A 12,991-nucleotide genomic window follows, 5' to 3' on the forward strand; every position below is an offset into this window, starting at 1 on the left:
AGCGTCCACTGCTGCACGGTTCCCTCCGGCACTCTGGTCCCTTCTCCCCGAGGCTTGAGAGCTCCCCACATCGCCTGCTCTCCCTTCTGCGCCCGCCGTCGCGGTGTCCAGGAGCCGGCTGTCAATCACCGCCGGCCGGGTACACACCGCTGGTCTCTCTCATGCTGGCGGCTTCCTTCTTAGCGCCATCCCTGAATGCGCCCGCTGTCTCTCTCTGGCCGTCGGAACCTTCCTCCTGCGCGCCAGTCAGAGCTCCTCTCCTCACACGTGCCAGCACTTTTCTCTCAGGCTCCACGCTTTCTTCAGCTGGCCTCTGACCTCCCAGCTTCCCGCTCCCTCAGCCAGCCAATCCCCATGGAACCAGGCTTCCCCTTGCAAGGCAAAGGTGAGGGTGGCTGCTGGGTCCTAGCACTGGCTGGGTTGTTTTAACCCTTTCTGTGCCTGCACAAACTGCAGGCAATTTTGGCTGCTGTTTCCAGCCTCTGTTATGCTCAGTGGCATCTGAAGTGGATTGCCACATCTGCCCCACCCGCAGTGCACATGGTTTTGTCCATCTAAGAAGGATTTTGTCAGAAAGAATGGACTAGAATAACCCCCAAAGAGAGATAAACGTCCAGCCAATCAGCTCCTTACTGACTTTTTTCAAACACCGCCTGTAACATGGCAGTTAGCAGGTGATTGGCTGGGCGTTTATCTCTCCTTATCACCCTTGCACTTATCTCTTGTTAAAGCTTAATACATCTGCCCAAAGGGGCCTACTATGTCTTTATCACATGTTGCACTTATATTGATAAGTGTAATTTTAGTGACAATCTGATACACCCACAAAATGGCTGCTGTTGGGTCAACATTAAGACTCCAGAGAGGGCTATAAACGGCATTGTTCTTAGTGTAATGAGCGCTATATAAATGTTTTCTAGATGTACAATGTAGACTACATCAAAGAAATATAGTCAGAAGCCTTTGTGCCTTTTTCTTTCAATATTTCACAAAAAAGTGGTGTAAAAGCAACAAAAGTGTGAAGTACAGTAAGAGAAACACCTAAAACAGTCCAAATGTCATAAAAAAATAGAAAAAACACAAAACAATCTGCAAGTTTACCCTATTAAGCTATTTGTTCTAGAATGAAATTAAATATATGAGCAAACCACTCACCAGTCTTAATTTATGCAAATAAAAATGCTGGGTATTTATTTCAGGGTTGCCTACACTCCCGGCCGCATCGTTTAATTACTGTGATTTGCAGCTATTCGCCGGGAGGGGCCAAATACGCAAATAGCGCCATTTAGCCCCGCCCCTCCGCGAGGCCCCGCAAATTGAGGGAATTTACAGTGCTGGGGGCGGGGCTTGATGACGTCTACATCAGGCCCCCGCCCCCACACATGATGCTGACAGACTCCTCTCTGGGCTTCTCCCAGAGAGGAGAATTTGAAAGTAGGCAAGTAGGATTTATTCAAACCTTTACATCAGGATATATAGCATGTTGCTCAACGTTTCTGTCCTTTTGGGACCTTCATCAGAAGATATATTCAGTGTGCATCAATTGTAATAAAGCCACAGCATGACCAAGCAGTTTTTGACAAATCCTTGGAGTGCCGCTTGTTATTGTCGACTATAAACCCATTTTGTGGAGGGCACCGAGGTCATTGCTTGGAGGGGAGAGTGCCGGACCGCACGCCGATTATATATATATATATATATATATATCTATATCAAGAGATAGGGGGTTGTGACCTTTCCTACGCTGTAAAGGTAGCTGCACTTCTATATACCTAGCTGTTAATAGAGGTATGAAACAGAAATAGATGAAAGAAAAGATATAGAAGTGCGCTAGGTCGAAGTTTCACCCAAAATATATACGTGTTGGTAAAACAATATATATAAAATATTTTTTTATTTTATGCAACAATATAAAAACAATTGATGTTTACACAATATTCATATGATAATTAGTCCGGTGTTTGATACCACTTTCAACAAGTCTTTTCCTGAAAACCCTACACGTTTCGTCCCGGAGGGACGAACCAAAAAAAGAGGGGAGTCGACACCACAGGGAAGAAATGGTCTGTCAAGGTATCATCATCTCAGGACCAATAAATAAACATATCCAAAATATGTCTTTACCAAACTGACATTCGGTAAGAGGTGTAAGGTAATCCCATCAGTCAGAGAGCAAGTGCTATGTACGCACATAAACAGATGAAAAAGGCCACGAATTTGCCAAAACCACGTGGATTTGTGTCAAATTCAACGATCCTCATGGTTTTTGTTGATGCTAGATTTTTTTTTGTGTGTACCCAGCTTAAGATCAGTGTCTCGGTGCTTAAGGTGCCCACACACTAGAACAATTTTTTGGCCGATTGACCGATTTCCGATAAATCGGCCGATATCTTTTCCGATGTTTACCGATAATCGATCGAAAATCGGCCGATATTGGTCCGATGCGCGCTCCCGTGGATCTTTCGCTAAATCTTCTGATCTTACGTGCTGCATGAAAGATCAGAAGATTTAACAAAAGATCCATAGGAACGCACACGGGATCTTAAGAAAAATCTTTGGTAAAGATGTGCGCTTGCCTGAAATCTTTTGTCCAGGACAGAAAAAGGTACTTGTTTCCTAGCACGGCGTCACTGATTTTGATCGGGTCGGAAAAATTGCATCGATCGCATCGCATGCGACCAAATTGCATGCGATGTGACCGACGCGATTGTCCCGATTTTTACATTGATTCCAATGTGAAATGGTCCCTGGGACCCTATTTTACATTGGATTCAATGTAAATTTGTCCCCATACCCCAATTTTAACCCCCCTGGCTCAAATGCCCCCATTGTGAACGCCACCCCACTATTGACGCCAACCCGAAGCGTAGCGAGCCCGCGAGGGGCGGCGGTACGCATCCTCCGACCTTTTCATATCCCTACTATCCACGTTGGCGTGGAGTTGAGAATAGAAAGTGTGGCGAGCGCAGCGAGCCACCGAGCCCGAAGCGTGGCGAGCGCAGCGAGCCCCGCGAGGGGACGCGCATAACTTCACAGGTATACGCATCCCCTCGTGGGGCTCGCTGCGCTCGCCACGTTTCGGGCTCGGTGGCTCGCTGCGCTCGCCACACTATCTATTCTCAACTCCACGCCGACGTGGATAGTAGGGGTATGAAAAGGTCGGAGGACGCGTACCGCCGCCCCTCGCGGGCTCGCTACGCTCGCCACGCTTCGGGTTGGCGTCAATAGTGGGGTGGCGTTCACAATGGGGGGGCATTAATTAATACCCATGACGGTGGCATATACAATGAGAAATGGGCCATATTGGCCCATTTCCCATTGTTTCCTATGTAAAATCTGGTTAATCGCGTAATGGCACAAGACCGACGCGATCAATGCGATAGCAAGGTTAAAAATATTTTAACATTGAACCCTATGGCAAAATCGCGTTCATCACGTCGGTCGCGTCGCGTGCCATGTTAATGCACGCGACCGACGTGATCAACGCGATTTTGCCTTTGCCGGCAAAATGGAACAGATTTCAAAGGAAATCGGGTCCATCGCGTTCGTCGTGTACCTTAACTTAAGGTACAGGACCTGTAACGAAGGGCGCCGTGCTAGGAAACAAGTACCCAGAAAAAAGATTTCAAGGCTAATTTATGCACACATCTTATGATCGCAGATCTTTCTAGTGTGTGGGCACCTTAACCAGGGGCTGGCAACTTTTAGCCTAGGGGCAAGTCCAGAGCACTGGCCCATAATACCTATACTATAGTGCCAGAGACACATATGCCCCCACAGTGCCAGATATGCCCCCACAGTGCCAGAGACACATATGCCCCCACAGTGCCAGATATGCCCCCACAGTGCCAGAGACACATATGCCCCCACAGTGCCAGATATGACCCCACAGTGCCAGATACACATATGCCCCCACAGTACCAGATATTCCCCCCACAGTGCCAGAGACACATATGCCCCCACAGTGCCAGATATGCCCCCACAGTGCCAGAGACACATATGCCCCCACAGTGCCAGATATGCCCCCACAGTGCCAGATATGCCCCCACAGTGCCAGAGACACATATGCCCCCACAGTGCCAGATATGACCCCACAGTGCCAGATACACATATGCCCCCACAGTACCAGATATTCCCCCCACAGTGCCAGAGACACATATGCCCTCACAGTGCCAGATATGCCCCCACAGTGCCAGAGACACATATGCACCCACATTGCCAGATATGCCCCCACAGTCAGTGCCAGAGACACATATGCCCCCACAGTGCCAGATATGCCCCCACAGTGCCAGAGACACATATGCCCCCACAGTGCCAGATATTCCCGCACAGTGCCAGATACAGTACACATATGCCCCCACAGTGCCAGATATTCCCGCACAGTGACAGATACAGTACACATATGCCCCCACAGTGCCAGAGACTCATATGCCCCCACAGTGCCAGATATTCCCCCACAGTGCTAAATACACATATGCCCCCACAGTGCCAGGTATGCCCCCACAGTGCCAGAGACACATATGCCCCCACAGTGCCAGAGACACATATGCCCCCACAGTGCCAGAAACACATATGCCCCACAGTGCCCGAATTTCCCACCAGCAACTCACCATTGTTGCTGTCTCTCCATCGGCTGCTGCTGCTGGGGGGAGGGCAGGGGAGAGCGCAGTACATGCCACTCCTGCCCACCGGTGAGGCTACTACCAACACTCAGCCCTCCTGTGCTGGCCGCGGCTTCCAGAACACGGCCGCGGCTACAGGAAGATGGTTCCTGTAGCCTCTGCCGTGTTCTGGAAGCCACGGCCAGCGCAGGAGGGCTGGAGGAGGTGGATCCAGCGTGGCCCGCAGCCAGTGACTGGGTAAGCTGCCCGGGGGACACATGGCACCCTGCCCCCCGGCCCAGCCCGCCCCTGACCTTAACACTGCATCAGGTAGGTTGCCAGTAAAGAATTTTGGCCGAAAGATATTTTCCATTTCAATGATTACTGCTCAGCAAGGAGCATCCCCTGAAATCTCCCTGCCGAAGACAGCTGTCCCATTGTGCTGCATTACACCACCCTGACCTTCCCTGTGCTTTTATCTTTCTTATCTCTTTGCCTCCTTCAATTTCCTCCTAAGTCACTTATTCATCAAGTGTTTCCTTCTCTCTTGCTCTCCTGCTGACCCTGGCCACACTTCCTCTCTACCCCCTACATGTTCTTCTCTACCCATTCTATTACCTTCAGCACAGTGACACTGGATGGGGCTGAGTTCATAACCTACATGTGATCCGGCACTGGCAGTATTCATGTCCCGCTAGGTAGTAATATACATATTCATTGTGCCAGTAAGGCATTGACATTGGAAGAAAGAACTTTCAGTTTATCTCTCTGCAACATATTAAAATATTTTAATAATATTAATTTCCGAGGCCGGATCCAAGGAGTTTGCCGGTTCCCGCCATCTTTTGGAGTCCAAATCGAGGCTAAAACTTCATCATCCCACGTCGGATTCTCGCGAGACCTGGGGATATATAGTTCCCGGCGGTCAGCGCCATTTTCAAACAGGCTGGTGATTTCAGATAACACGGATGTTGCCTACCCTCCCGGCCGCATTTAATGGGGTGTACCCACCCGTCTGCTGATGGGTGTGAGGGGGAAACCTGCTGGGGGAGGGGGGATGATTAATGCATAGAGGGGGCTGCTAATGCTACAGAGGGGGCTGCATTATTAAAAATGTGTTTTGTATTTGTCCAGGGGTGCCCACATGTGTGCTGTATCAGTCATGGGGTGCCCGTATGTGTACTGTATCCCTCCAGGGGTGCCCACATGTGTGCTGTATTTGTCCAGGGGTGCCCACATGTGTGCTGTATCAGTCATGGGGTGCCCGCATGTGTACTGTATCCCTCCAGGGGTGCCCACATGTGTGCTGTATTTGTCCAGGGGTGCCCACATGTGTGCTGTATCAGTCATGGGGTGCCCGCATGTGTACTGTATCCATCCAGGGGTGCCCACATGTGTGCTTTATCAGTCCAGGGGTGCCCACATGTGTGCTTTATCAGTCCAGGGGTGCCCGCATGTGTACTGTATCCATCCAGGGGTGCCCACATGTGTGCTGTATTTGTCCAGGGGTGCCCACATTTGTGCTGTATCAGTCATCGGGTGCCCGTATGTGTACTGTATCCCTCCAGGGGTGCCCACATGTGTGCTGTATTTGTCCAGGGGTGCCCATATGTGTGCTGTATCAGTCCAGGGGTGCCCCTATGTGTGCCATATAATTCCATGGGTGCCCCCATGTGTCCTGTATCAGTCCTGGGGTGCCCGTATGTGTACTGTATCCATCCAGGGGTGCCCACATGTGTGCTGTATTTGTCCAGGGGTGCCCACATGTGTGCTGTATCAGTCATGGGGTGCCCGTATGTGTACTGTATCCCTCCAGGGGTGCCCACATGTGTGCTGTATTTGTCCAGGGGTGCCCACATGTGTGCTGTATCAGTCATGGGGTGCCCGTATGTGTACTGTATCCCTCCAGGGGTGCCCACATGTGTGCTGTATTTGTCCAGGGGTGCCCACATGTGTGCTGTATCAGTCATGGGGTGCCCGCATGTGTACTGTATCCATCCAGGGGTGCCCACATGTGTGCTGTATTTGTCCAGGGGTGCCCACATTTGTGCTGTATCAGTCATCGGGTGCCCGTATGTGTACTGTATCCCTCCAGGGGTGCCCACATGTGTGCTGTATTTGTCCAGGGGTGCCCATATGTGTGCTGTATCAGTCCAGGGGTGCCCGCATGTGTGCCATATAATTCCATGGGTGCCCCCATGTGTCCTGTATCAGTCCTGGGGTGCCCGTATGTGTGCCATATAATTCCAGGGGTGCCCCCATGTGTCCCGTATCAGACCAGGGGAGCTGCCCTTTTTTTAAATGAAAATAAAAATAAGTTTTTTTTTTTTTTACTGCAAGGGCTGTTAAATGCTCTGTAGTCCAGGGGTGAGCCAAGAGTGCTGTATAATTCATGGGGTGTTGCTAAATCTGCCGTATAATTCCAGGTGTGCTGCTCTTTTTTATAATTAAAAGAATACTAATTTTTATTTTTACTGCAGGAATTTGTCTGCCGTATAATCCCATGCCTGCCGCCATGTGTGCCGTATCAGTCCAGGGGTGCCGCCATCTGTGCCGTATAATTCCATGTGTGCTGTATCAGGTCAAGGATGCCCGCATGGGTGACGCATAATTCCTGGGGTGAGTCTAGTGTGTCATATAATTCATGGGTTGCTGCAAAGTCTGCTGTATAATTCATGGGGTGCTGCTAAGTGTGCCGTTACAGTTCAGTGGTGATGCTAAGTGTGCCGTATCAGTCCAGGGGTGAGCCAAGTGTGCTGTATAACTTATGGGGTGCTGCTATGTCTGCTGTATCAATCCAGGGGTGCTGCCATTTTTTTTATTAAAAGAATAACTCTTTTTACTGCAGAAGTGTCATTATGTGTGCCATATAATTCCATGTGTGCTGTGTCAGTCCAGGGGTTCCGCCATATGTGCCGTATAATACCATGTGTTCCATCATGTGTGCTGTATCAGGTTAGGGGTGCCACAATCTGTGCCGTATAATTCCTGGGGTGCTGCGAAGTGTTCCGTATCAGTCCAGGGGTGATGCTAAGTGTGCCATATCAGTCCAGGGGTGCTATTATGTGTGCCATATCAGTCCAGGGGTGCTATTAAGTGTGCCGTTTCAGTCTAGTGTTTGTGCCGCCCACTTGTGTCGCTTATTATAGTTATCCAATTACTTCCGTGCAACCTTTTGGCCTAAAAACAATATTGTGAGGTGTGAGGTGTTCAGAATAGACTGGAAATGAGTGGAGATTAATGCTACTGAGGTTAATAATAGCGTAGGAGCAAAAAAAAATAATCTGCGATTTTAGCAGTTTTTATGCTTTAAAAAAAAAAAATCAGAACCCAAAAATCCAAAACACAAAACGTTTAGGGGGTGTTGTGGCAAAACCCATTAGAACCCAAAACCTGAAAGTAATCAGAACACAAAACACGAAAAGTGGCCGGTGCACATCCCTACTTTAAACATATACACATGGGGCCTGATTTTGGTTAGTGCCAGAGAGGCTGCCCCGCCGAATATCACCCCCCGATTCCCCTCGCAACCATACAAGGGGATGTGTAACAAAGGCACATATCCATAGCTCTGTTCCCTTACAGACCCGTCCACGATCCCCACAGCGCCCGGCGCTGACTTCCGGGATACTTCCGGTGACTTCCGTCACCCGCTACACGCGGTGAATACACTTCCATCTGACCGGCACGGCAGCTACATAATCCCTGTGCGAATAACATCTAGCACAGGACGCCACACTACCCAGCAACGGCCACGGTCTCCTCAACTGCTAGTATTTCACCTTCAGCAAGTTTGACGACCGCATCGGCTCCAGTGGTATGGATATGGCCTAATTATCATCACAAACTGCCATCAAGCCCAAGCACCGGATCGCAGGGTAAGCTAGGGACAGTAGTACTGGACCTCTCCTCACAAAATATAATTTTTCCCCAAAAGGGTGTAAACATTATCTACTAACTTACAAGTTTTTTTACAGGTACCACTCGATCAGATATAATTTATCTTATTTATACCCCATTATTTCCACTCCTATATCCCCTCTTTTTCACATATTAATGACGTCATGTGATGTCAGGCGCCCATCCCTGGCAGTCATCGGCCCACCCTCGCGCAGATGTAAACAATCAGGGTTTTCATGGGGACACCAATAATACGCTGGGTGTTCCCATGGCCGAGTGCCGCCCCCACCCCCGTCCATCCCTCCCCACTGTGAATGGCCCGACCAGTGAGTAATTCGCTGCGGCCTTTCGCAGTTGGGGTTTTCACATGCGCAAAAATGCGCATGCGCAAACCCGACCATCGGGGCAGGGGCCGCATTTGGATCACTGCGTGTGAACCAGAATTGGCCCAATAATTCCAATAACTTTGATGCGGAGACAGAACCAAAAGTTTAAAAACTGTTCTGTGAAATATTTCCCTGTTTCCTTGAGTGGATTGGGAATTTATAGAAGTCTTGGAAAATTTTCAAAAACTGTTTTTTTTTTACATGCCCACATTGCCAGCCTGCCACTTTCTACCACAACACGCCCAAACCATCAGTCTGTCACCCTCTTCCCCCTAACAGCCACAAAGGAATCTTAACTGTGCCTTTTATTTATACTTGCCGACGTTTCAAATAGCCTCTCCGGGAGAAGCCCGGAGAGGACAGCCGGATCTTCAGGTCGGGGGGCGGGGACGGAGCTGATGACTTAAAGCCCCACCCCCAATCCATGTAAACGCCGCGATTTGCGGGTCCGTGAGTAGGGGCGGAGCTAAAATGATGCAAATCGCGTCATTTTAGTCCCGCTCCTTCCCGCGGACCCGCAAAAACCCGGTAATTAGTGCGCCACTTTATCTCTTTCCGAGGCTTATTGGGGCCTACACACTAAGAGACGTGTGTAGATGAGTATTCTGGGGGATGCTAGATCGATTAAAATGCTCAGATCGCTCAGCACACAGCACTGCACAGCGATGTTCCGCTGAGAGATCTGTCAGGGCCAGTCACCTGCCAATTACATATTTATCCAGCGTGCTGGATAGGAATCGCAGCAGTGAAAGCACCGCATTGGGTCGTGCATCGCAATCGCTGTGGCCCCTAGACACACAACGATGTAGGGGCATTTTGTAATCAATCTAGTGAGACGCTTAGAAAATGCCCCTAAGTCGCTACGTGAGTAGGGTAAACAGTCGCTAGGTCAACACTATTAAGGCTGACATACATTGTGTTGACAGGCCTTAGCCATACTTTCCTACTTTTGAAAAATAGTTTCAGGGAGATTATAGTTGGTAGTAGAATTTTGCATGGCACCCCATTGAGGGGGCATGTCATGCTCCACCCAAAGGGCGTGTCTAGTTCCATATATGGAGAGATTGTGAAAAGAGATTGTGAACGTGGCACCTAGAAGCGTGGGTGTGTACTGCTACATCTGGGAGGAATCATTTAAAATGACTTATATCCAAATGTAGATGAGCCCAAAGCAGTTAGTAAGAGCTACTATACTTGGTAAAGTGCTGGGAAATGGTGCTGATGATTCAATGTAAATGTATCGCTCTCTCATTCCTTTTTTTCCCAAAAGTGTAACAGTGTAATGTGGGCTAGGTGACATGAGGGAGATTGCTAGACTAATGAGGGAGAGAGGGAGATTGCTGCTATTTCAGGGAGTCTCCTGCAGAATGCAGGAGGGGAGGTAACTATGGCCTTAGCTCGACACATGAAAAGGTCGACAGGCCTAAGGTTGACAGGGACATAAGGTCGACACAAGCATTAGGTCAACATTGGGAAGGTCAACAGTCAAAAGGTCGACATGGGTTTTACATGATATATTGAGCCGACATGTGCCGACAGGCGGTATTCCATGCACTAGAGCATGGCGGGTGAATATAATAGTGTGCCGAGTGCAGCGAGCCATGCCACGGGACGCGGTGCACTTTTTCGGTATCCATGTCAACTTTGTCAACATTCAGGACACAAACGTGTGAACATTTTGACTTCCCAATGTCGACCTAATGCTTGTTTCAACCTTTTGACCCTGTCGACATTAGGCATGTCGATCTTTTTCATGTGTTGACTTTCAGTGGTCGACCCAATGTATATCGACCTTAATTTGGTCGACCCAATGACCCATACCCAAGTGTAGGTACATTACACACTAAGGGCCTTATTCTAGTTCAATCTTTCTGACAAAATCCTTCTTAGATGGACAAAACCATGTGCACTGCAGGTGGGGCAGATGTAACATGTGCAGAGAGAGTTAGATTTGGGTGGGTTTTTCTTCAAAGTGAGATCTATATTGCAGTGTAAAAATAAAGCAGCCAGTATTTACCCTGCACAGAAACAAAATAATTTACCCAAATCTAATTCTATCTGCACCTGTTACATCTGCCCCCCTGCAGTGCACATGGTTTTGTCCATTTGAGAAGGAATTTGCCTCTAAAACTGGGTACACATACTGTATATACAATCCCTGTTTCTTGCAACCGTTCGGCCGACCGCATTCCCGCCGGACCGTCCACAAACAACAGCCGATCACGCGCGTACACACATCTGTACAATTTTACTTGCGACGTCCGATGTACTCCCTTCCAAACAGTCGCAAGAAAAAGATTGTACCACCATACACACTGTCTCGATTTGGGCTATTGACACGTCATATGTGAGCAAAATTATCATAATGGGCTGGGTTAGGGCATAATTATAGCAAACCGCTATATACGTGAAAGTAGTCAGCCGGCAGGGTGACTAAAATTTAGACGCAAACCCGTCTATATAGAACTTTAGTCAGCCGCAGGGTGACTAAACTTCTATATAGATGGGTTATGCGTCTACATTTTAGTCACCCTTTTACCCATTAAAAAAAAAAAAAAACGACGTGGGATCCCCCTCCAGGCTGAAGAGCTGGGGCTGGTATTAAAAAATCAGGAAACCCGAAAATAGGGCTTCGCTGATTTTTTAAAACCAGCCCCAGGCTCCAGGTCCGGGGCTGGTTCCCAAAATACGGGGGACAAAATGACTAGGGGTCCCCCGTATTTTAAGAACCAGCCCCAGGCCAAACCAGCCAGCAGGGTAATGCCACAGCCGGGGGACACTTATTATATAAGGTCCTGCGGCCAAAGCATTCAGCCCTCTGACCAGTCAGCCTGGCCAGGGGTCCTGGGAAAGTGGGGACCCCCCCAATAAAGGGGTCCCCCCTCCAGGACTTACCTGACCAGGCTGAAGCCTGGTGCTGTCCTCGGTGGCCCTGTGCGGTGGCCACCGGGCTGATTGAGTGTAAAAAAAATAGAATTAAAAACTATTGTCTTTTCCTGTGGAACTATGAGTCCCAGCAAGCCTCCCCCGCAAGCTGGGACTTGGAGAATCAAAAGTCCCAGCATGTGGGGCATTAAAGGGCCCGCTGGCACTTGTAGTTCCACAGTATTAAAAATAGTCAAATAAACACACACACTGACAGATTACAATGGCATGCGATGCGACGCGACCGACCCGATTTTACATTGTACAGCCACCCTGATGGCTGATTACAATGTAAAATGCCCCCCCCCAGACCCGATTTTTAATTGTATCAGAATCATCTTTATTGGCCAGGTATACTTGCGTATGCTTGGATTTTTTTGTGGTAACAGTGCAGCATCAAGCAGGGAACACAAAGGGGGTGGGAAGAGAGGCATAAACATACATCACATACATTTCACATATATCTAGAACAGTTCGAGTTAGTATTTAGTATTTGGTACGTTCAATACTGTTTAGTTGGTGGACAGCTAGTGGGAAAAAGCCTTTTGTAGTTCTTGTCGTCTTTGCTGGGATGGACCTAAAACTTCTGCCTGACGGAAGGGGTTCAAACAGGTTGTGGCCAGGGTGTAGCTTGTCCGCCAAGATCTTTCCTGCACGCTTATTGACCCTGGCTAGGTATAGTTCTTGGACAGTGGGGAGCTCCGCCCCAATGATCTTTTCTGCCATCCTCACCACTCTTTGCAAACTTCGTCTGTCATTCTCGTTTGCTCCTCCGAACCAGATTGTGATCGAGGAGCAAAGGACAGACTCTACTATGGCAGTGTAGAAGATGAGCAGCAGCTCCTGCGGGATGTTGAATTTCTTGAGTTGCCTCAGGAAGAACAACCGCTGCTGAGCCTTCTTGACAGTTGTAATGATGTTGGGACCCCATTTGAGGTCGCAGGAAATCGTTGTTCCTAGGAATTTGAAGGAGTCGACCCTCGACACTACTCTGTCAGATATTATGAGTGGGTGCATGGCATTTGGTTTCCTTTTGAAGTCCGACACCATCTCCACCGTTTGTATACCCACCATGATGGTTAATTATTAGGTTGTTAACGCGATGCCACAATAAACGCCGTACGCGTCCTCCGACCTTTTCATACCTCCACTATCCACGTTGGCGTGGAGTTGACTTTA

This window comes from Crinia signifera, chromosome 2, assembly GCF_055691185.1.
Source record: "Crinia signifera chromosome 2, ASM5569118v1, whole genome shotgun sequence".
Taxonomy (NCBI): domain Eukaryota; kingdom Metazoa; phylum Chordata; class Amphibia; order Anura; family Myobatrachidae; genus Crinia; species Crinia signifera.